At 30.2% G+C, this 26,368-nt stretch overlaps 1 pseudogene; it reads left to right on the top strand.

The window, feature by feature from the left end:
* LOC107868856 overlaps positions 1-18,085 on the top strand; it is a 50,811-nt pseudogene extending 32,726 nt beyond the window's left edge.
* Positions 18,086-26,368: the final 8,283 nt, after the last annotated feature.

Below are 26,368 nucleotides of genomic sequence, written 5' to 3'. Positions count from 1 at the left end.
GATGTGAATCTTTTCCCATGTTGAGTTTTAATCTATTTCTACTTTGTGCTTATTTAATTGAAATTGTTGTAATGTTGTTCAACAAAACGTTGGCTAGGTTCATGAAACGTATTCAATAGAAATTACTTTTAAAGAATTTTATGTACATTTATAAATTGTGAACGTTAGATTAGAGTTGGCTTAGTGGATGAGGGAGTCCAATATTCACCTTTAGGTTCATATTCAAATCCCAAGCATTATATATATATATGTATATATATATATATATATTCCTTTAGTAAAAATTCTTAATTTGTCATTGAATATTATTGTGATTTCATCAATACGGGATTTTAGCATCTGAGATATAGCAACAAAGCGGACTATCAGCCAAGATGTCTGTAAACTTCCTACTATTAAAGCATTAGCAAATCTTGTATTCCTTATGCTATAATTTTTGTCCTAATTTCCTGCCATTCTCTTCGTTTTCCGAGTCTTGTCTTTTTATTCCTCTGATAATTTGCAAAAAGGGAAAGGTTGGGATGTAGGGTGTAGAAAATAGTTTTTTCTTTTTGCTTTTGTTGATTTTTTTTTAAAAATTATAATAGATTTAAAATTTTTTATGATGAATTATAATATATTTATAATAGATAAATTTTATTGTATCTATTTAATAGATAAATTATAATATATTTAAATTTTATTGGATATTTATGTATAGCACATACAAAATCATCTTTTAACTTTTTTTCTTCAATTATTATATCGTTATTGTTATAAAATTGAATATTGACTATAATAAATATATAAAAAAGCTCTTAAGAATGAAGACTCCTAAATATATGGATAATTTCTAATGTCGACTAGGTGAAAAATAACTTGTTGTTATGATATATATCAATTATAGTGAATATCTATTAAGATCTATTTGATGTCTATTAGGATTTGATGTATTTGTCTTTTAGTGTGAAATCAGAAGCAAATTCTTCCTATAAATAGAAGGGCTTCCTTCATTGTAAATCATCCCTCAAAAGAAATAAGAATTACTCTCTCTATTCTCTCTACTCTTCTTCTTTGTTCTTTCTTATTTTATGACATTTTATCAGCACGAGACTCTACCGTCTCAAATTTGAAGGCAAAGGCTAAGGTATTATTATTTTTCTTCTTTTATTTATGGCTAACAATCTTACAAAGTGTGAGTTCGTTGCCCTTTAAAGTTCGGGCAAGAACTATATTTCATGGGTGTTGGATGCTGAAATCCACCTAGATGCTATGGGTCTTGGAGACACCATAAAGAATGAAAATACAACATCTATTCAAAATCGTGCTAAGGCTGTGATTTTCTTGCGTCATCATCTTGATGAAGTTCTGAAAATTGAGTACCATACTACTAAGGATTCACTCGTATTGTGGAATAGTCTAAAAGAAAGGTTTGACCATTTAAAGATAGTCATCCTCCCAAAAGCACGATATGAGTGGATGTATCTAAAATTTCAAGACTGTAAGTCTGTTCATAAATATAATTTTGTCATGTTCAGAATTTCTTCTCAATTGAAACTATGTGGAGAGACAGTCAATGATGATGATATGATGGAAAAAGACACTCTCTACTTTTCATGCCTCGAATGTTCTCTTACAACAATAATATGGAGAAAAGGGTTTTAAGATGTCTACTGAATTGAGTTATCATTTTCTTGTGGCTGAACAAAATAATGATTTGTTGATAAAAAATTACGAGAACAGACCAACTGGATCTGCACCATTCCCTGAGGTGAATAATATGCACGCTCACCATGCTAGACGTGGAAAAGGTTGCGGCCCTGGTCGTAGATGTGATCGTGAACGTGGTCGTGATGACCAAGAAATAAACCCTATTTCGGGTGTTAATCATTTATCAAACAAAATAAAAAAGGATGAGAAACGTGAAGCAATTACTTATTTCCGATGTGGTGGAAAAGAACATTATTCACGTGATTGTCGTGCTCTCAAGCACTTGGTTTATCTTTATCAAGCATCACTAAAGAAGAAAGAGAGAAATCTCGAGGCTAACTTTCTCTCTGAAAATGTTGTTGACATCACAAGCTTGGATGTAGCAGATTTTTTCGAGAACCCTGAAGGAAAGATTGATCACTTGATTGGTGATGGTTCCGTAAACATGGAAGAATGAATGATTTTTATTTTATTTTTTTATTATTGATAAGAGTTAATGAATAAAGAATTATGTAAAAGTAGTTGTTTGCATGAATATTAGTTTTTAATTAGTATTGATTAAGTTCAATTATATTATTGTAGTTTATTATTAAATTGAATTTATTTTTTCATTATTTATTGAAAAAAAAAAAAGAAAAATAGCGATTCATTAATGAAACAGCTAATGGTAGGTTGTATGGAAGGATGATAGTGATCTTTTGGGCTTTACTTTTCATTACTCGTTGTTGTGATAATGGAAAGGAAAATTTGTTCTTAATTATTTTATAATAATCACTAGCAGTACCCCGAAGAAAAGAAAAAAGGATCACTGGCAGTACCTTTTCAATTTTTATCAACACTATGTATCAGTTAACTTGAACATGAGGTGACTTGATAATTTACGGTATTACTAACTTATATAATTATTCTATTAAAGTTGTGCAAAGCTACAAATACGTACTAATTTTGCTTAGTAAAGTGTGATTAACAATTCCTTATAGTATAAAGTTTTCACAAAAATTTAATATATATCTTATTTGGTGTATGCTATTTTATTTGAAGATATGAATAATTTTTAAAGTAAGCTATTCAATTGTGAAGATATTTGTTTGATTGATTCTGGCACTACACATACGATATTCAAAGACGTAAAATATTTCTCTCATCTAAACATGGGTAAGATTAACGTTACTACAATTTCTGGTAGTGCTAATTTGATTGAAGGCTTCGGGAAAGCCATTATAATCTTGCCCAAGGAAACTAAACTCATCATAAATAATGCTATGTTCTCTCCCAAGTCTTGGAGAAACTTGATGATTTTTAAAAATATCTGTGAAAATAGTTATCATATCAAGGCAATTGATGAGATGAATCTTGAAGATCTTGGTATCACCAAGAATGTCTCTGGCCAGACATGTGTTATTAAAAAGTTCCCTGCTTTATCTTCTGACCTGTATTGGTCAAAGATTTGTGCAATTGAGGCACATTCTATAGTAAATTGGAAGTTTACTAATTCCAATACTTTCATACTTTGGCATGATCGCCTGGACATCCTGGATCTATAATGATAAGACGAATCATAGAAAATTCAAATGGACATCTATTAAAGAACTTAAAGGTTCTTTCGAATGATGAATTTTCATGCAATTCTTGTTATCAAGGCAAGATGATTGTGCAACCATCGCCAACAAAAGTTGGGATTGAGTCCCCCGCGTTCTTGGAACACATAGATGGGGATATTTGTGGACCCATTCACCCATCAAGTGGATCATTTAGATACTGTATGGTCCTAGTAGATACTTCTTCAAGATGGTCTCATGTGTGCCTTTTGTCATCTCGCAACTTTTCATTTACAAAATTATTGGCACAAATAATATGATTACGGGCACAGTTTTTCGATAATCAAATTAAGTCTATTCGTCTTGATAATACTGTAGAATTTTCATCCCAAGCATTTAATGACTATTACTTATCAATTGGGATAAGAACAAAACATCCTGTACCCCATGTTCACACTCAAAATAGCCTTTCTGAGTCATTAATTAAATGTTTGCAGTTGATAGCAAGATCATTGCTTATGAAAAATAAGTGGCCCACTTCTGTTTGGGGTCATGCAATTTTACATGCTGCAACACTTGTTCGTCTTAGACTGATAAATTATCATAAATTTTCTCCGTTGTAATTAGTTTTGGGTCAAGATCCTAATATATCTCATTTGAAAATTTTTGGGTGCGGTGTTTATGTGCCTATAGCACCACCAAACCGCACCAAGATGGGCCTCCAAAGAAGGTTAGAAATTTATGTTGGGTTTGAATCACCCTCCATTATTCTCTATCTTGAACCATTAACGAGAGATATATTCGCTGCTTGATTTGCAGATTGTCGGTTTGTTGATATAATTTTTCCAAAATTAGGGGGAGAAGATAGTAACATCAAAAGAGAAATTTTGTGAAAAAATCCATCACTATCTCATCTTGATCCACGTGCTTCTATTTGTGAGCAAGAAGTATAAAAGATTATTCATCTGCAGAAAATTACAAATCAAATGCCTGACGCATTTACAGATTTAAAAAGGATCACTAAATCATATATTCCTGCAGAGAATGTTCCAATTCGAATTATTGTCCCTAAAGGAGCATCCACTAGTATCATAGCTAATGAATCTAAAGCATGTTGAAGTGGGGCAGACCATTAGGTTCTAAGGATCGAAATCCTAGAAAAATAAAAATAAATGGTCAAGATGACACTACAAAAGATCCTCATATAAAAGTTTAATAATTGAGCAATGTTAATATTCCTGAAGGAATTAATGAGCCTGAGACTCAAGAAAATAAGGAACTATCCATAAATTCAAGTGATGTTGAAACTGATTTGAATCGATCTGAAATAGTAGTGGATTATGTCTTTGCATATAATATTGCAACAAAAATCATGCAAGATAGTGAGGATCTTAAATCTCGATTTATCATAGAATGTCGACAAAGAAATGACTGGCCAAAATGGCAAGAAGCAATTCAATCTGAATTGAATTCACTTGCCAAACGTGAAGTTTTTGGACCTATAGCTCAAACACCAAATGGTGTTAAGCCTGTTGGCTATAAATGGATCTTTATGCGAAAAAATAAGAAAAATGAAATACAAAGGTATAAGGCACGCCTTGTTAAACAAGGTTTTTCACAACGGCCTGGTGTCGATTATGACGAGACATATTCTCCAGTTATGAATGCAATAACATTGCATTATCTTATTAGTTTCACTGTCCATGAAAGACTTGAAATGCATTTGATGGATATGGTAATAGCCTATCTATATGAATTACTTGATAATGAGATATACATGAAAATATTTGAAGGATTTAAAATGTCAAAAGTATATAGTTCAAAGCGTCGGTAAATGTATTCCATTAGAATGCAAAGAACATTGTATGGTTTGAAGCAATCTAGACGCATATGGTATAACTGTCTTAGTGGATATTTATCTAAGGAAGGTTATACGAATGATGAAATTTGTCCATGTGTTTTCATACAAAAAACGTCAGAGTTTGTTATACTTGGTATCTATGTCTATGACATAAGCCTTATTGAAATGCCAATAAAGCTTCAAAAGGAAATTGATTACCTAAAGAAATAGTTTGACTTGAAAGATCTCGCAAAGACAAAGTTATGCCTTGGCTTGCAAATTGAGCATTTGACAAATGGTATCTTTGTCCATCAATCTGCCTACACAGAAAAGGTGTTGAAACGATTCTATATGGATGGAGCACATCCATTAAGTACTCCAATATTTGTTCGATCACTTGATGTGAATAAGGATCCATTTCGACCTCAAGAAAAGAATGGGGAACTCCTTGGTCCTGAAATACCATATCTTAGTGCAATTAGTGCACTAATGTATCTTGCAAATATTACAAGGCATGATATAGCTTTTTTCAGTTAATTTGTTAGCAAAATATAGTTCTGCTCCTACTAGGAGACATTGAAATGGGATCAAACACATATTACGGTATCTAAAAGGGACTACCAATATGGGCTTATTTTATTTTAAAGATTGCAGTTTCAATCTTGTTGGTTATGCTGATGCTGGGTACTTATCTGACCCATATAAAGCTAGGTCTCAAATAGGCTATGTATTCATATGTGGGGGTACTTCCATATCTTGGAGATCAACAAAGCAGTCTATCGTAGCCACTTCATCGAATCACGCTGAGATTATAGCTATTCATGAAACAAGCCGAGAGTGTGTGTGGTTGAGCTCCATAATACATCTTATTCGAGAAAAATGTGGCTTAAAATGTGACAAAGTACCCACGATTTTATATGAAGATAATGCAGTATGCATAGCACAACTTAAAGGAGGATTCATAAAAGGCGATAGAACGATGCACATTTCACCAAAACTCTTTTATACACATGAACTTCAAAAGAATGGTGATATTGACGCACAACGGATTCGTTCAAGTGAAAATATGGAAGAGACTTATGAATAAATTAGTCACATTGTCACTTGAACAAATCTGTTGTGCGTCAAATATTAACATATACAAAAAATATTCAGAAGATAGTGAAACATATACAGAAATATTAACAAATACAAAAAATTTAGAAATCAACGAAAAACAAGAAGTAATTAATAAAGAAAACTCAGAAAATACCAACACAGAAATAAATACTCTTGATAAAAAAGAAGATGAAAATATAATACCTAGAACATCAGAAATAAGAAACCTACATATTATAAGAATAAGTTTAAGAAATATAATCTAAAGAATGAATATGACAAATGGACACCAAAACAGATAGTTAATAAAAATTATAACTTTTTAGACCTAGACTGTGTAATTCATACAGAAAAAATAATATAATTATGGATAGGATATATGACAAAACAATTATTAGATAATAATATAAACATAACAGATGCACCAGAATATATAGAAAGAACACTAATAGGATCAGTAAAATTATGGTTTACAAATCTAACTGAAAATAGCAAGAAGGTATTAAGAACTAATAAACCTATAGAAGGAACATCATCAACAACAACTAAACTAACACCTATAGAATTATTAAAAAAATATGAAACAGCCATAAAAGATGAATTTGGTAGTATGACAACAATAGAAGAAGAACAAGATGAAGAAAAAGATACAAATAGGAATTTAATGTTAAAATTAGCAATATATAATATGTGCTATATAGATGAATATACTTGCGCATTTAAAGAGTATTATTATAAAGGAGCATATAGTATAAAAGAAAGTAAAGAAATAAAAAAATTATATTTTAATAAATTACCCGAACCATTTAGTTCAAAGATAATGAAAAGTTGGGAAGAAGCAAAAATAGTAGACACGTTAGGAGCAAGAATAAAATTTTTACAACAATGGTATAGAAACTTATGTGAAAAATATAGAGAAGAATTAAAAATGGAAAAAACATTAGTAAGAAATTTAGCATGTTGCAAAAATAAAATAGCACCCCAATTTGGATGTGAAGAAAGATATTATAAGAAAAGAAAAAGACATAAGAAATATAAGAAATATAAAAAATCAAAATATAAATACAAGAAACCAAGAAAAAGATATTATGTAAAAAATTATAAATACAAAAGACCATACAGAAAGAAGAAATCTATAAAAGAATGTACTTGTTATAATTGTGGAAAGTTAGGCCATTTAGCTAGAGATTGTAAATTACCTAAAAATCCAAAAAATAAACAAATATCAGAAATAAAAATAGATAATACAGAATATATGCAGATAGATTATATAGATTATGAATTAGAAAGTGGGGATAGTATATATGAAATTTCAGAAAACGAAACAGATAATGAAGTAGATAGTGAAATAGATGAATCAAATGACTGAAGAAGATATAAAAATAATAACAAAGGAAGAATATTTAAATGATGAAGGAACGGAACAAAAAATAATATTTGACAGTAACATATTTGATGAAATGAAAGGAAAAGAATTAGATTTAAGTGTAGAAAAAATATTTAAAATACCAACAATAAAAAATATTTTTACTAGGAAAAAGGATGAATATTATGTAGTATGCCAAAAAGAACATGTAATAGATTGTAGATATGCAAAAGGCAAAGCTAGTATACCACTAGTAACAAAAAGAATAATTAATAAGGAAATAAATGATATAAAAAGTAAAGGAGATCCAATAAAATATGTACACCTTGGAGGTACAGAGATATTAATAAAATCATGTTTTAGAGAAGGAATAGATACACCAATAGAGTTATATTTAGCAGATGATAGAATTATAAAACCCATAGAAAAAAGCATAATAACTGCCGTAAAAGGAAATCTAATATACAAAAAATTTAAATTTATAATAAGTGCAAATTATTCCATAGCGGTAACAGATAAAAATATAGATAAATCATTAGTATTATATTGGATAATATCAGGAATAGAATTAACCCCAGGAAGTAAAATATTTACAGCAAGATGCAAAAATTTATATGTATTAACAACAAAACATAAAATAACAGGAAAAAATAAGATTAACAAAATACGAATAGAAAGTCCATTCGAACAAATTGTAAAAACAATAGATTATAATGATTATAGCTACAGAGACATAGATATAGAAGAAAATTTAGAAATAGTAAATGATACAATAAGTACAACGAAAAGAATAGTTGATGAAAAACCAGAATCATCAAGCTCATCAAAAAGAACAAGTTATGAAATAAATTCAATAAGTAATTTAAATTAATATTACATAACAGGAAAAATAAATGAAAAAGAATATTTAATACTTTTAAATACAGGACAAGAAGAAAATTATATAGCAAAATATCTAGTGAAAAATGAAGAAATAAAAACTGATAATGATATGTGCCCAGATCTACCAAGAAGTTTAATAAATAGTAAAAATATAGCAGAAAAATAAATAATAATAGGAATTAGAAAAATAAAAATAGAATCTGAAGTAAAGGAAGAAATGCAAAAAGCAGATATAATATTAGGAATAAAATGGCTAGAACAAGTAAAACCATATAATATAGAACATACACAATTAACCTTAACATATAACAAAGAGAAATTATTCTTAAGAAGAGCCTTAAAATAAAATGAAAATATATGTATTACTGAAGATAGTAGTAGAAGGATATTACTGTAGATATTATACGCCCAAGATAGATATAGGAGCAGAAGCTAATTTATGTAGATATAATTGCTTACCAGAAAGTAAATGGGATAAACAGACGGATTACTGACAAGATATTGTAAGATAATTGGACACAAATATCCAGATCATCAATGTTCAAGATGTAATGGAGAAGATAACATTATTCCAGAAGTACACCTAGAATAAAATCAAGAAGATGATGCCAGCTAGAAAGATAAGATAAAAAGCAATAATGGAGATATAGCAGATACGACAACGAGAAGATATCAACGGAGTAATAGAAGACAAGATTATTTACGTAAAATTATTGTACAGAATTAGTAGACTTTAGCCTTTTCTTTTTAGCCTTCTAGCCTTTTTGACTTTTTTAAAGGCTATAGCATTAACTTTTTAACCTTCTAGCCTTTTTGACTTATTTTAAAGGCTATGACACTTAGTTTTAGGATTTTAGATTCTTTTTTACGTGTAAAAATTTTGTAAAGATTTTCATTCTATAAATGGAAGAAACCGAAGGTCCACACCCCCCTACAAATGATATCTGAGCACAGTAATTTAAAAAGTAAAGCAGTGAGATATATGTTAGATAATTGAGAATTTATATATGTTTATTGAATTAATTATGAGAAGACCATTTAAAAATAGAGAAGATTTTAGAAAAATTAAAGAATCTTTAATTAGTAATTATTCAGAATATATAAGTCTAAATAAAACAAAAGGAAACCCACAAAGATTAGCCTACCTAATTACTTTAATATCTAGTATTGAAGCAAAATTAATAATTCATTTAAAATCTAGGAGAGTGAGACACATACCACCTAATTATGGTAAAATTAGATTTAGATATCCGCCAAGATATTATAAATATGGTTTAAATGAATAAAGTGCAAAAATACAAAGAATTAAAACAAATTATTTCTGAAAAACGTAAAGAATTAAAAATAAGAATAGAAAGACTACATTATAATATATTTGCCGGAGTTAGTGAAAATTCAATAAATACACAAAAAGATGAAATATCAAAATTAGAATCACAAATAGACAGTTTAGAATATATATATCAACATGAACTATTCACAATAAAATGAACAAAGAAGAATTTATAATAGATAAAAATATATGAAAATCACGAAGGATTAAAAATAAAAATAGTATTTTCTAATCTAAGAAGAAGATATAAGAAAGTAGGTGAACATTTATATCTAATGTTAGAAAAAGAAGAATTAAAATTAGAAGATAAATTGACAGCAATGGTAAGAATAGAAAGAGAAAATGAAGAAATAGATAGGAAAAAGGAAATAGAAAAAATTAAACAACAAACTACAGAAGAAATACGAAAAATAGAAGAAACTAAAAATAGTAGGATTGTTGAATTAGAAAAAGAACTACAAATGTTAAAAGATTTGTATGAACAAAGACAAAAGGAAAAGGAAGAAAAAGATAAAAAACAAAAATTACCCACTGGTTTCCCTTGTAAGGTTTTTAATGAGACATCCTATATGCGTATTGTTAGACATTCAAGGGGGAGTGTTATGATATATATCAATTATAGTGAATGTCTATCAAGATCTATTTGATGTCTATCAGGATTTGATGTATTTGTCTTTTAGTGTGAAATTAGGAGCAAATTTCTCTTATAAATAGAAGGGCTTCCTTCATTGTAAATTATTCCTCAAAAGAAATAAAAATTACTCTTTCTATTCTCTCTACTCTTCTTCTTTATTCTTTCTTGTTTTATAACACTTGCATAATTTTTTTCCTAATTTAAAGAAACGTTTGTTCTTTTCAGTCAATAAATAAGACAGCTTATTTCCTTATAGAAAAAAGTTAGTGAATATTAAAACTCTATTCTTTAATTTGGCTTAGGTGTTTTCTAGGGGTTTAGGGTATAGGCATATACTCATGTTTTTTTTCTTTGGTTTCACCTAATAATGATCATATGGTAGTTTAGCACTAATTTGTTGAATTTTGGCCTTTTAGATATGTACGTACTGTGTTGTTTTTAATTCTATTAGCAATATATTTTGATACATTAAATAAAAATATACTTATTAGGAACATCATTGAAAAAATATTAAATTAGAGGTAAACTATTAATAATATTGATGTACCTCATAAAATAATATTCTCAAATTCATCTCAGGTATTTGTTACCATACTTCATAAGATTTATTTGAAATTGTCCTATTTAGTTATTCCTTATACATGTTTTCATAGAATTTTCATTAATCTAACAAATTTATATACATTCATATGATACACATGTACAACGCACGTGTTCGTAGCACAAGTGAGATAGCAAAAACAAGAAGGACCATGCTGCTTAAAGCTATGATGGTACATTGACATGCTTTACTTGGATAATAATTCCTATAACTTTTTACCATTTCGGAGCGAGTTTGGAGTGAGATCTGCAGGATTGATACATAGTTGATCAGTCTTCACGTCCTCAAGTACCAGACTAGGTTAGCTAAAACATATGTCAATTTAGTTTAAGCATATGTAAATGTTAAAGATGTGGCTCTAGCTCACATACTTCTCTATGAGACCCCTTCATCATCTAGCCATTATCTCTACGCGGATAGTGTACTTTATCATGATGACATTGTTGAAATTCTTTCGAGAATATCCCATCCCCACCAAGTAAGTTCAATTTCTAAATCTATCGACATAATTACGCCATTATTTGAAGTATGCAAACATAAATTATTATAATTATACATATACTAAATTATTGTCTTAAAGAAGGATTAAAGTTGTGGAGGATCAACAGATTGGATCAAAGAACAATGATCGTGGAAAAGCAAGAAAAAGGTTTCTAATAAGGAGGTTCAATAATATTGTGCTAGGATTTGGAGGTTCGATAATATAGTGATAGGATTTGGACTCCACTTTCGTTGTTTCTTTTGTCGATCGATTTTGATATGCTTTTACTTGAGATGATGGTCTATTAAAAACGACCACTTTATCTACCAAGATAAGAATAAGATATACGTATGCTCTATCCTCTTCATACTCCACTTTTAGAATTACAATGGATATGTTATTTTTATTTTTGATACAATTTTTATTCAAAAGGCCATGTGTTAAAGGTTTTTAGTTTGTACTCAAAGACAACAACAAAACCTTCTAGAAAGTTTATTATTTGCATTGAAGGTTCTTTAGTTTGTCCATTAAATAGTTCTCTTATGGTCAATTTTTAATATTGTAAAGTATTGTATCATGAATGCTCGTGGTCTTAAATATCAAGACTTCGATCCAATTTCGCTATAGGGTTTAGGGACATTTATAAAGAGAGCCTAATATATTTGTCATTGGTAAATGCCTCAAAAAAAACATATTTAGTAGCAATTAAGCAATTTCTGTTAATTAATTGTTGCTAGAGATCAGTTTTGCTATAGTGATAGGATAGAATACGCTTTTCACGATAGGATTAGAATCAAAACATGGAATGCATATTGAAACGCGTACAGATGGCACTTGAGCTTAATGCTTATACATGAGGTAGGTTTAGACTATAGATTAGGACTAGAGAAATAACGTAAGCTAGATAATTGAAAATATTAACTTGGATGAGTTCGTAACACACATGATGTAAGTAGAGTCACTAAATTTGGTGTTGGGATCTCATACGACAAATCAACTCTCTTTATATTCTTCATAGCCTATGCCTATTTACGAGGTACTAAAATTGAATGATATATCCCATAAAATTTCATAAAGTGGAATCTAGAGACGATAAAATATTTGACTTAGATTTGAATCGTTAAACTTTGTGATTCTCTAAGTATTTATATTCCTCATTCTACGTAAGGATGCAATTGAGTTGTGATGTGATCTCTCGGATAATTTTTGGAAGTAGTTATGAAGAAGGTAGAAAGATATTTGAACTTCAAAGGAAATAAGCTCAACATACCAAAGCTCTCCAATCAGTTTATACTCTGAGATGAAGATAAATAAATTTTCTTAAGAATTGGAGAATTGTAGCCAAAGTATAGACTTATAATGTTTTTTTTTTCTAGAAATGCACATTGCTTTCCCTTAATCTTTCCTATCTAATGTATGTCATTTTACTTTTTTTATGTAATACTAATTCAACATTTTTCCCAATAGAGAGGATCAAAAGAATGAAGAAAATAAAAAAGGACAAGGACATCGAAATGAGCAAGCCATTGGAGAACGCAAGCTATTCGCAAAAACTACATTAATGTTGCTAATATGGAGTATGTTGTGGTTGAGAAGATATCAAGATTGGCAAATGACAAGGGCTAAAGAAGAAGTTTTGTAAATGTTGGAAAGTTGAAACCCAGATTTTGATGAATTAAATCGTCTAAAAGTTGTAAGCATTATTTTAAATTTTATAGAAAATTCACAACCTCGCAAAACCCCACCAAAGATGTAAACCACATTTTAAGAAAAATTCACAACTTCACAAACTACATCGAAGGTGTAAACCATATTTAGTTTGACCTAAGTATATGTGTTTATTCTAATATTATTATCTTCTTCTTTTTTTTTTCTATAAGAATATATAACTTAGAGTGTTATTTGAAAATTTAAAAATTTGTATTTGCCGATCTAATGGGATTGTACTGTTTTGCCTACAAATAAACTTTGTCGAAAGAATCTCCTATGACAATTATGAGCACTTCGCCCAATTGAAAAAAATATCAAAATTTTAAGTTGCGTTGAATTTTTTTTAAAGGGACACGAACTCCCAAACACGGAAGAAAAAGGACTCATACAAGATTTGTACTTGTGAATGATTTTAGGATTTAATTATCAAAATTTCATGGCATATTAGGGGAATAACTAAGTATCTATTTATAAATATATATTAAGAAACAAAATAAATTTATTTATGTGAAATTTATAAGGGTAAAAGAGACTAACAATATTTTTTTGAGGGCCAATATTTTTTTGTTTACACTTATTCTAACAAATGAGAACTTTTAATTTTGTTTTATATGTAAGTTATTTCACCGCAAAATGATTTTTTTTTAAAAATTAAGTGTAGCAATAAATTAGTAACGAATTATCAAAAAAACAAATCACATGTGAATTTATTGATGGATTATTAATGATGCTCGTGGTTAAATTAATTTTTTCTGTGACGTTGATCATGTATAAAATACTTAATAATGAATTATCAAATAAGTACTTGATTTTACAAAATATCTATTATTGTGTACTTCAACCCATGACTTGTATACAAGTTAGTCAGATCTATCAAAAAATAAAAAAAATTAAGGAGAAGAACAAATATGAGACGGAAGAAAGATTTTGAAGGTTGTCATAAGGGAAGTGAGAAAAGAGGGGCCCAAGAGAAAGAATAAGGTGGGTTTTTTTTTGTTGAATTACAAAGAAATTGCAAAGCAAAGTTGATACGCGGGATAACGTGGGATTCTGAAGCTTATTCTTGGGATAAAATTTATACCGTGTTTGGTCAAATGTATGCCAATTAAACACAATATAAATTTTATTCCGGGCTTGGAGTAACCGGTAAAGTCTGGTAAAGTTACCTCCACGTGATCAAGAGGTCATCAGGTGTTCAAGCCACGGAAATAGTCTATTGAAGAAATATACGGAAAGATTGCGTACAATAGATCATAAGTTGTAGTCCTAAGACAATATTCCCTGAATACAAACGACCCCTTAAATTTCTAGGTCCCCCCTTTTCTCGAAGGCATAGAATTTAGGAAAAAAGTTGATATTTGAAGTGTTTCAATGTTTTATGTTGGTGTGGTTTTAGAAACGAAGCACATTACAACAACAATAAATGACATGCCCAGTGAGAAGAGGGTATAGAGAGTTGTTTTCAATACATCCTCTGACATAACACAAATCAAGTATGTAAAGCTAATCCAGTAATGAAGAAGCCATACTGAAAACAAAACAAGGGACACACCAAGTTACCAACCCATATTAAATTATAAAAGTTAGACCACCAAATATGTCATATATGTCTCCTGAATTTAACATATCAATTGTTTGCTAGTAAAGTTTAGACCATTAACCAACTATTCCTGAGGCTTTAACCCCAAGACTTACTACATCATTAGTTGGTTGGACGAAGTGCTTGTTTGGAGTGAAATCCCATAAACAAAAAACCAATTATTTGTAGTCTAGAATTCTCCAAAACCTCAATTACAGAATTTGAAATACAAGATTGAAAAAAAATAAACAAGAAATTCATACACCACAATGGAAAAGATAGCTGTACTTTGTTCACTTGCCTTGAGAGAGGAATGTTAAACCTGAGAGGGAAGGAGAAATATAGTTTAGTTCGGTCTGCTTTAAGCAAGTTATTATAATTCAGCTTTTATGAGGACACTGATTGAGAAAGCTCTGGGTTTATCATGAGCTGAAAATTGCATGTTTGTGTCTTAGTAACAAATCTATGTGGTTCAGGGGTAATATGGTATGCAACTGAAATGTCCTCTAAAATGCACTTTATGTACCTCATGTATTTGTGCTGTTCAGATTTGATAGTTTGATACTTTTATGTGTTGAGAATTTCGTTTTCTTTATTTTGAAGGCCTTCTGCATACAGAAGTTGCAGTTTTGCAGAAACTAAAAGATGCTAATCAAGAAATTTGAATCTTTTAGTATCATTGCTATTGAATCCCGAATATCAGAAAAGGCAGATGTACAGTAGAACCTAAACTTATACTCCCTTCGTTCCACAATAAGTTAATTATTGGATTTTGGCACACATGCTAAGAAAAAAAAGCAAAGACATAAATTTATCATATTTTTCTATTTTTACCATATTCAAAAGGCAAAGACACATGATACATCACTCTCAATGCACATTTAATGGAGGGTAAATTTGGAAAAAATTTCCAACATTTACCTTGAATGATTGTTGCTGGAGTTCAATTCCCCACGTTTCAATCTTGTCTCCCATTCTCCTTCTCCTCCACATATGTATGATAAAATTTTGAAAAAATAGAAGAGAAGGGGAACAAAAAAAATGACAAGGTCCGTGGATTTCCAGCTAAGTGAATTGTACAATTAACACATTTAAAACTCCAAACATACATGAACTTAGTATCATAATATTAAATTGCAATTGAAGTACTTATTCCAGCATTTGATATACTGTAATACTGATACTAATCTACCTCTTCAAGTTTGAAATTTAAAACACTACCACTTCTTGTTGGCATCACTTTATTCGTCATTACTTTAAGTGTGCACTTCTTCAAAGCACATGTTTCGCACTTGAAATGGTTTCCCCCACTTTACATTGGTAACATCCCTTTGAGTGAAGAGACAATGGCTGTTAATTACTCTGACCTGAAGAACGGCTTTACATTCTTGACCTCCTAGTTAGAGTCACTTTTTTTTCCCCAGAGAACTTCCCGGAAAAGGTTTAGTATCTGTATAACTTCCTAGTCTGTCCTTTTCTTTTTACCTTTATAATTTTTTTGTTTCTTCTTTTTTTTTTCTTCATACATTTTGCTTTACCAATATAATGCAGTCAAGCTTGATTAGCTATGGCGACCAGTTGTAGGGATTCCTCTTTTCTTTAGCTCCTTTTTGGACTGAATGCAGGTGGGAATGGTGGACGGGGTGGTGACGTGATATTAGAATGTTCTCCTACAATGTGGGATTTGAGTGCTCTGCAGCATCACATTGTATGTTTTCTTCCTTACTGTATGATATCTGATGCACAATTAATTATTAATTTAATTTGTCTTGTTATTGATTGATATATGTGTGGCACTTTCTATTCTGGTTGCCTAATTGTTTGTGACATGTTCCAGAATGCAAAGAGAGGGGGGAATGGGTCATCCAAAAATATAATAGGAACCAGAGGAGCTGACAAGGTTAGTATTTGTCTCTCTCTGGATCTTCAGTCTTTGGCATATGTATATTGTTTGTCTTTTAATAAAACCTAAACTAAGGACAGCTCGCTTGTGTGATAGGTGGTCCATGTTTCTGTTGGTACCGTAATTCACCTAGTAGAGGGTGAACTTCCATTGGCAGTTGAGAAGAGTTCAAGTTCTAAGTTGGATCCTTGGGAGATTCCAGGTACAGTTGATATTGATTCGCCCGAGTTTTCTACACAATCAAATTTGGTGGATCAAACCAGGTCAAAAGTTGAGAAGAAAGTCAAATCAAGTGGGCATCAAGCTTGTGATGGTGAAGAATCCACTACATCTAGGAGAAGAACTTTTGGTTTGCCGACCGATTCCAGCACACTGTGCTCAATTGCTAGAGACAAATTCAAATATGATGTTGATGATTTTTCTGATTGGGAGGAAGAAAACTGTGGACAAGTGGAAGATAAAGATGGTGATGATATCATGGGAACAGAATGTGAAGATGAGTTGGAAGAAACTGAAGAAGATGAGTTGGAAGAAACTGAACTTAGAGAATATAATGTGGCAGAGTTAACTGAACAAGGCCAACGAATAGTTGTTGCTCGTGGAGGGGAGGGTGGCTTAGGCAATTTGTCCCAGAGGAAAGCGTCTAAGATGACGCAAAAGGGAGCCGATTCTGATGATGAAGTATCTGATGATTATGATCATGCATCACCAAATGTTGGCTTGCCTGGCCTAGAGGTGGTACTTGTGCTAGAATTGAAAAGCATTGCTGATGTGGGTCTTATTGGGATGCCAAATGCCGGCAAAAGCACCCTTCTTGGGGCGTTATCAAAGGCTAAACCGGTTGTAGGTGATTATGCATTCACAACATTGAGGCCTAACTTGGGTAAAGTCAATTATTACGATTTTTCTTTAACTGTAGCTGACATCCCAGGACTCATAAGAGGAGCCCATGAAAATCGTGGGCTTGGACATGCTTTCCTTCGGCACATAGAACGTACAAATGTTCTAGCATATGTGGTAGACTTGGCTGCAGCACTGGGTGATAACAAAGGGAATACCACCATGGCAGCAGCTAAATGACTTGATATTGGAACTCGAGTACTATAGTGAAGGTTTATCTAATCGACCATCCTTAGTGGTGACCAACAAAGTCGATGAAGATGGGGCTGAAGAGGTATACAAAGAACTAAAACACCGCGTATCTGGTGTGCCCATTTTCCCAGTTAGTGCAGTCCCAGAGGAAGGAGTACCAGAACTGAAAGATGGTTTAAGGATGCTTCTCAGTGGTGAACAAACACAGGCTAAAATTAGATGGTATAGTTCTTCACCAAGATGCTGCTGCCTTTGTGAACATCTAGTCTTGTATCCTTTCCCTTGAAATGAGATATTTTTTTGACTTAAGGAATAAATAAAGTTGCATATTTTAATTTAGCACGTTTTGAGTAACCAATTGTTAGTTTCATTTTCAGTTTATAGGGGGGTGCGCGGATTTAATAGGTATAATAGATTCAGTAGGTTTCTAGTGAATCTATTTTTATTAGTGCGTGGATATTTTTTAAATTTTGTTTTAATATCTTTTAATAATTTACTTTTTTCGTAAGATATATTCATTAATTATTTTATCCTGTAGTAATTGCAGAGTTACAAATTTCTGTATAATAATTTATCCTATCTGTGCTATAATGTATATCTAATTCTAGATTTTCAATGTTATTTATTATCTTGTGTTGTTCTTCTCGTAGTGAGTTTTTTAAACTATATAAACTATCACATGTGCTTTTATCTAAATTTTCTAAGGTTTTTTCTATCCATACTAATTTTTCTTTTAGGTCTTCCATTATTTTTCTAATTCGGTTTCTATAATTAATTTCATTATTTAGGTTTTCTTGATTTTCTCTAGTTTTTCTAATATATTCTAACATTTTCTTTTAATCTGAATAATATCCTTCTGGGTAAATTTCTTCGTATAACTGTTCTAGACAATTTATAGTTTCAATTTCGTAGTCTATTACTTTTTCTAATATTATTTTCTTAATATCTATAATTTCTATGTTTTTAAGTATATATAAGATTAAAACTTTAAGATAATCTAAAAGATCTATTTTTAAAATTGGTTTTATTATAATATTTTGTAGTTGTTTGTTTTAGCCTTAGTAGTTTTTGCATATTTTTATTAAGAAATTTTATATCTTTATTTTTCATGTATTTATCTATATTTATTTTTATCTGTTTTTCTAGTAACTGCATATTTTTTATATCTTTTTCTAAAAATTTTATGTAACTTATCATCGTAAGTATTTATAAGAGTAGTTAGATAGTTGTGGTATATAATTTATTCTAGTCATGTAATATTTACCAAAAGCTTTTTCTAATATTATTTTTCTTATATCTGCTACTTTTATATTTCTAAGTGCATACAAAATAAGTATCTTGAATTTATCTACCATCACATCAGATATATTATCATTCATTTTCATAAAATTGCTTTTTTCAAAATATTCCCTTCAACCATGTACATAAAATATAGTCATCTTAGCTTACTATATACTAGATTATTCTTAAATAATATGTTCTTCCGTCACTATTAACATGGTAATCCGGATACTTTTTCCCTTAAACAGCGCCTCTACTCTGGTTACTCCCCGCCACGGCTTCTTGCCTCATTGGTTTCACCTTTAGGATGGCATAGTCCTTAGGGATATTTCTCCGTTTCCTCTTTGTTAATAAACTTCTTAACATATTATTCTTCGAATAATTCTACTATAAAGTAACTAATATGAATTTATTTTATCATATCATGATTGTTGGGAATTATGAAATTAGCTATTCATAATCATAAATTGATATACCTGTTCGGGTAGCTTTGTTATTTCTGAGTTTTGTTGTTCCATAGCTTTTTCCATTGAAATATGTTTATCTAATTAACTGAGTAAAAGGATCGGAAAAACACAAAACTACTATAAAAATTGAATTAATAGATAAGAATAGCATAATAACACAAAAACTATTAACATATAATTTTGATGATTTAAAAGAATTTAAAATGCACATAGATGAATTATTAGAAAAACAATATATACAAAAAAGTAATAGTAAACATAATAGTCCAGCATTTATAGTAAATAAACATAGTGAACAAAAAAGAGGAAAAAGTAGGATGGTTATTGACTATAGAAATTTAAATGCAAAAACTATAACATATAATTATCCGATACCAAATAAGATATTAAAAAAATATGAAACAGCTATAAAAGATGAATTTGGTAGCACGACAACAATCGAAGAAGAACAAAATGAAGAAAAAGATACAAATAGAAATTTAATGTTAAAATTAGCAATATGTAATATGTGTTATATAGATGAATATACTTGCGCATTTAAAGAATATTATTACAAAGGAGCATATAGTATAGAAGAAAGTAAAGAAATAAGAAAATTATATTTTAATAAATTACCCGAGCCATTTAGTTCGAAAATAATAAAAAGTTGGGAAGATGCAAAAATAGTATTTTCTAACCTAGGACGAAGATATAAGAAAATAGGTGAACATTTATATATAATGTTAGAAAAAGAAGAATTAAAATTAGAAGATAAATTAACAGCAATGGTAAGAATAGAAAAAGAAAATGAAGAGATAGATAGGAAAAAGGAAATAAAAAAAATAAAACAACAAACTACGGAAGAAATACGAAAAATAGAAGAAACCAAAAATAGTAGAATTGCTGAATTAGAAAAAGAATTACAAATGTTAAAAGAACTGTATGAACAAAGACAAAAAGAAAAAGAAGAAAAAGATAGAGAACAGAAATTACTAAATGAGATAAATCAATTTAAGGAAAAATTAGAAATAAAAAACGAAGAATTAGAAATAAATAATATAGATATTGAAGAGACAGATAATTATGAGTCCGAAGATAGTGAAACATACACAGAAATATTAACAAATACAAAAAATTTAGAAATCAATGAAGAACAAAAAATTAATGAGGAAAACTTAGAAAATACCCAAACAGAAATAAATACTCTTGATAAAAAAGAAAATGAAAATATAATCCCTAAAACAACAGAAATAAGAAAACCTATATATTATAAGAATAAGTTTAAAAAATATAATGAATATGATAAATGGATACCAAAACAAATAGTGAATAAAAATTATAACTTTTTAGATCTAGACTGTGTAATAGATACAGAAAAAACAATACAATTATGGATAGGATATATGACAAAACAATTATTAGATAATAATATAAATATAACAGATGCACCGGAATATATAGAAAAAACACTAATAGGATCAGTAAAACTATGGTTTGCAAATCTAACCGAAAATAGCAAAAAAGTATTAAGAACTAATAAACCTATAGAAGGAACATCATCGACAACAACTAAACTAACACCAATAGAATTATATTTAGCAGACGATAGAATTATAAAACCTATAGAAAAAAGCATAATAACTGCCGTAAAAGGAAATCTAATATACCAAAAATTTAAATTTATAATAAGTGCAAATTATTCAGTAGCAGTAACAGATAAGAATATAGATAAATCATTAGTATTATATTGGAAAATATCAGGAATAGAATTATCCCCAGGAAGTAAAATATTTACAGCAAGATGTAAAAATCTATATGTATTAACAACAAAACATAAAATAATAGGAAAAAATAAGATTAACAAAATACAAATAGAAAGCCCATTCGAACAAATAGTAAAAACAATAGATTATAATGATTATACCTATAGAGACATAGATACAGAAGAAAATTTAGAAATAGTAAATGATAGAATAAGTACAACGAAAAGAATAGCTAATGAAAAGCCAGAATCATCAAGCTCATAAAAAAGAACAAGTTATGAAACAAATTCAATAAGTAATTTAAACCAATATTACATAACGGGAAAAATAAATGAAAAAGAATATTTAATACTTTTGAATACAGGACAAGAAGAAAATCATATAGCAAAATATCTAGTAAAAAATGAAGAAATAAAAACTGACAATGATATATGCGCAGATCTACCAAGAAGTTTAATAAATAATAAAATATAGCAGAAAAAGAAATAATATTAGGAGTTAGAAAAATAAAAATAGAATTCGAAGTAAAGGAAGAAATGCAAAAAGCAGATATAATATTAGGAATAAAATGGTTAGAACAAGTAAAACCATATAATATAGAACATACACAATTAACCTTAACATATAACAAAGAAAAGTTATTCCTAAAAAGAGCCTTAACATGAAATGAAGATATATGTATTAATGAAGATAGTAGTAGAAGGATATTACAGTAGATATTATACGCCTATGATAGATACAGGAGCAGAAGCTAATTTATGTAGATATAATTGCTTACCAGAAAGCAAATGGGATAAACTAAAAACACCAATAATAGTTAAAGGATTTAATAATGAAGGAAGCTTAATTACTTATAAAGCTAGGAATGTAAAAATACAAGTATGGGATAAGATATTAACAATAGAAGAAATTTATAATTATGAATTAACATCAAAAGATATACTTTTAGGAATGCCATTTTTAGATAAATTATACCCACATATAATAACCAAAACAGACTGGTGGTTTACAACACCATGCAAACAAAAAGTAAGAGCAAAAAGAGTTAATAATAAAATAAGAAAGAAAACTGATTGGATAAAAGGAAGTGAAAAAATTACACAAAAGTTAGAAAATATAAACAATACTGAAGATACAGTAGAACTAGTAGTATTTTCGATAAATAAAACAGAAATAACTTTAGCTTAACTCTAATAATAACTCTAACTCTAGTTGTACCATATGTCTCTTCCGTACTTTTTAAACTGCTGAGCTCTGATACCATTTATAGGGGGGTGCGCGGATTTAATAGGTATAATAGATTCAGTAGGTTTCTAGTGAATCTATTATACCTATTAAATCCGCGCACCCCCCTATAAATGGTATCAGAGCTCAGCAGTTTAAAAAGTACGGAAGAGACATATGGTACAACTAGAGTCAGAGTTATTATTAGAGTTAAGTTAAAGTTATTCAAAGTAGAGTTAAAGAATTTACTTATAAATTATTAAATTAACTATGCGAAGACCATTTAAAAATAGAAAAGCTTTTAGAAAAATTAAAGAATCTTTAATAAGTAATTATTCAGAATATATAAGTCTAAATAAAACAAAAGAAAATCCACAAAAACTAGCCTACTTAATTACATTAATATCTAGTATTGAATCAGAATTAATAACACATTTAAAATCTAGAAGAATGAAACATATACCACCTAATTATGATAAAATTAGATTTAGATATCCACCGAGATATTATAAATATAATTCAAAATGAATAAAATACAACAATATAAAGAATTAAAACAAATTATCTCTGAAAAACGAAAAGAATTAAAAATAAGAATAGAGAGACTACGTTATAATATATTTGCCGGAGTTAGTAAAAATTCAATAGATACACAAAAAGATGAAATATCAAAATTAGAATCACAAATAGATAGTTTAGAATATGTATATCGACATGACCTATTCACAATAAAATGAATAAAGAAGAATTTATAATAGATGAAAAAATATATGAAAACTACGAAGGATCAAAAATAAAATATAGTCATCTTAGCTTACTATATACTAGATTATTCTTAAATAATATGTTCTTCCGTCACTATTAACATGGTAATTCGGATACTTTTTTCCTTAATCAGCGCCTCTACTCTGGTTACTCCCCGCCACGGCTTCTAAACTATGGCTAACCATTGCTTGTTATACGTAAGCTATTTGTAATGTATAAATTATATTGAAATAACTCAATGTGTATGTGTATTATATTATGGATAGCCCATGATGTAATGGAGCCAATCAGATTAGCAAATTGTAATGGAGTTAATCAGATTAGCCAATCAGATTAGCAGATTAGCACGTTTTGAGTAACCAATTGTTCGTTTCATTTTCAGATCTCTCAAATGGGTTTAAAACTAACCATTGCTTGTTATACGTATGCTATTCATAATGTATTAATTATATTGAACTAACTCAATGTGTATATGTATTATATTACGGATAGCCCATGATGTAATGGAGCCAATCAGATTAGCAAATTGTACTGGTCGTAGTAAAAGAATCTTGAAAACTTTATCGTGGAAGAAAAAGTGATATGCTTCTCTCTTTATTAGTACATAAGAAGATATATGCTGCCTCTTTTCGTAAAAGATACGTGAAAGCTTTGGTATGTAATTTGCAAAAGCAAAAGGGGATTGATGATTGATAAAGGGGAAGAGGATTCAAATTATATCTTTAACCTTTGCGAAAGTCGTAACACGCCTTAATTTTGGGGTTTCTATAATTCCTTAGCCCCACCCCTCCCCCAACTATTTATTACTATATTTCATTAGCATGTATTTGCCTGATTGAACTACTTATTTAGTCCATTGAAACACGGTGATTTACAAGCACCATTTAAATTAAAAAAAAAAGAGTTTAATATGTTTATATATTTTGTTGTAAATTCTCACTATCCACATTTCACAAATTAAAAAAGAGAAAGAATTATCAATGAACTTTCCTCTTTCCCAAAATTGAACAAACTTGATCATCTATCAAAATAGATCCTTTTCATCCATTCTCCCCATTCTTTAGTTTCACTCCTCGTGCTAAAATTGTTGCTCATATTAACTTGGTAATGCACTGCTGATTTTGCTTCGTGGAGATTGATGTCGCCCAAAACTATACTCCAATGAGAAGTATAATGTGGTCGATTGCAAATATAATAACCCAACTAGGTTGGGATAATAACCCAACTAGGTTGGGATCGATCCCACAGGAAAAACGTGAACAACTGCTTGAATTTGATGGAATCCACGAGCAGTACAGGAAAGTAAATGGGGGGAATTTTGGTATCAATCAAATAGTAACCAAATCTTGAGTGCTTTTGAGTTGTAGACAATATGAGACGAACACTAGGCTTGTGTTCCCCTTGGCTTCTCAAATTCGTAAATTTCTCGTGATCAACCCAACTATTCTATTGTTCTGTATGCAAAGTCTACAAGATAGGTATTATCAGCCGCCTTGTGGGCGCGTAGATAAATCTCACCCTTTATCGATTAAGTCTCGGGGCGTCGCCTTGTTGCTCCTTGCTACGATCTCAGTTTACTATCACCTTTTGGGATCTAGTGATTAGATGAGATGACGGTGACTAAAAGGTGGAGGTGAATCCCAAATCACTTTCCTAATCTTCTTTTTCCAATCACAAACTCCCTTGTGGGGATGGATGCGAATACAGACTATCTCAAGTTATTGCAGCTACTTGAGATTAATTATTGTGAAGAAGATTAAGATACATGTAAAAACCCTAGAATAGATGAATATCACACTTTCTCTACGTAGCTAATCCGCCAGGGTTCCCATAACCCTAGTCAAGGAGATAAGCCGCTCATGTTTGTGCAAAAAACCATGATTATCAATGAAGAACACATAAATTCAATTGCGCAAGAATAAAATGAATAAAATTCAAAGTCTTTAATTGAATAAAAACCCAAAATCTCAAGAGCAATTGTAAGAGTATCTTAATAATATGTAAAAGAGCGTAAAATAATGCAATCTAATAAAAGATAAACCCTAGGGTATTTATAGTATCTCAAAATAACATTAAAGTCCTAATAAAAATGAAAAAGGTAAAGTTATGTCGGTAGTTGGTAGGACTCAGTCTTTTTTCGTATCGGCATCACATGAGTCGTACCATGCCTTCTCGTATCCGTTCCAGTGTCTGTTCTCCCAAGGCTTCAACTTTCTGTTCAACATACGACTTCCTCTTATGAGTCGTACCTGAGTGTACGACTCGTGTCCTTCACTCGTATCTACCTAGGACTTTAGTCTTTCCAAGTATTGAAGACTGGTTTGTATACGACTTCCCTAGACGAGTCGTACTCAGACTTCCGACTCGTATACTTCTGAGACTTCAATTCTTGAGTAGTAGCTGAGATTCTGTTATGCTTAAGACTTTTCTATACGACTCGTATCCTAGATTATGACTTGGATAATAGAGTTGTATCTTTCTCATACTTGGCTTTTCAGATTAGCTCTTGGTTCTATTGTGCTTACGATTCAGAATACGAGTCATATCAGATGTTTACGACTCAAGAGCTGACTCGTATCCTGATCAGAGTTGTTTTTTTAAGGTTTTTTTCTTCTTTTTTTTATTCCAACACCATTGTAGACCTATTTTACCTGCAATACATACCAAAGTGCATTATATCTAACAAAATATCCTAAGTTCACGCCTAAAATCGTGGTTTTAAACACCGAAAGTGTCGTGTTTCCATGCCGCATCAACACTCTCAACTTAGAATTTTGCATGTCCTCAGGCAAACAAAACCAAAGACTACTTTCTAGTACAGAGACGATGCTTAAACAAGAAGATCTCAAGAAACCCACGATAGTGATTTTGAACTCAAGTTAAATCTTGTTGTTCCCCTCCTAATTCTAACTTTCAAAACCTAAACCGCGTATAACAATTTATCACATGTGTAAACATGAGGGAATCCGATGATGGCATTACCAATAGACACTTGGACATAGACACAAATTACATTCATCAAACAATCTAGCAACCTAGCAGCATAAACCAAGTGCACTCATGGTCAAAGAAATCCTATTCACTCTTCGTTTGGATAAACCAATCTATTTAGGGATATAACAAATGACTCTCTCGCTCACAAA

The sequence above is a fragment of the Capsicum annuum genome, chromosome 4 (assembly GCF_002878395.1).
Source record: "Capsicum annuum cultivar UCD-10X-F1 chromosome 4, UCD10Xv1.1, whole genome shotgun sequence".
NCBI lineage: Eukaryota > Viridiplantae > Streptophyta > Magnoliopsida > Solanales > Solanaceae > Capsicum > Capsicum annuum.
This window is presented reverse-complemented; position numbering and strand designations above follow the sequence as displayed.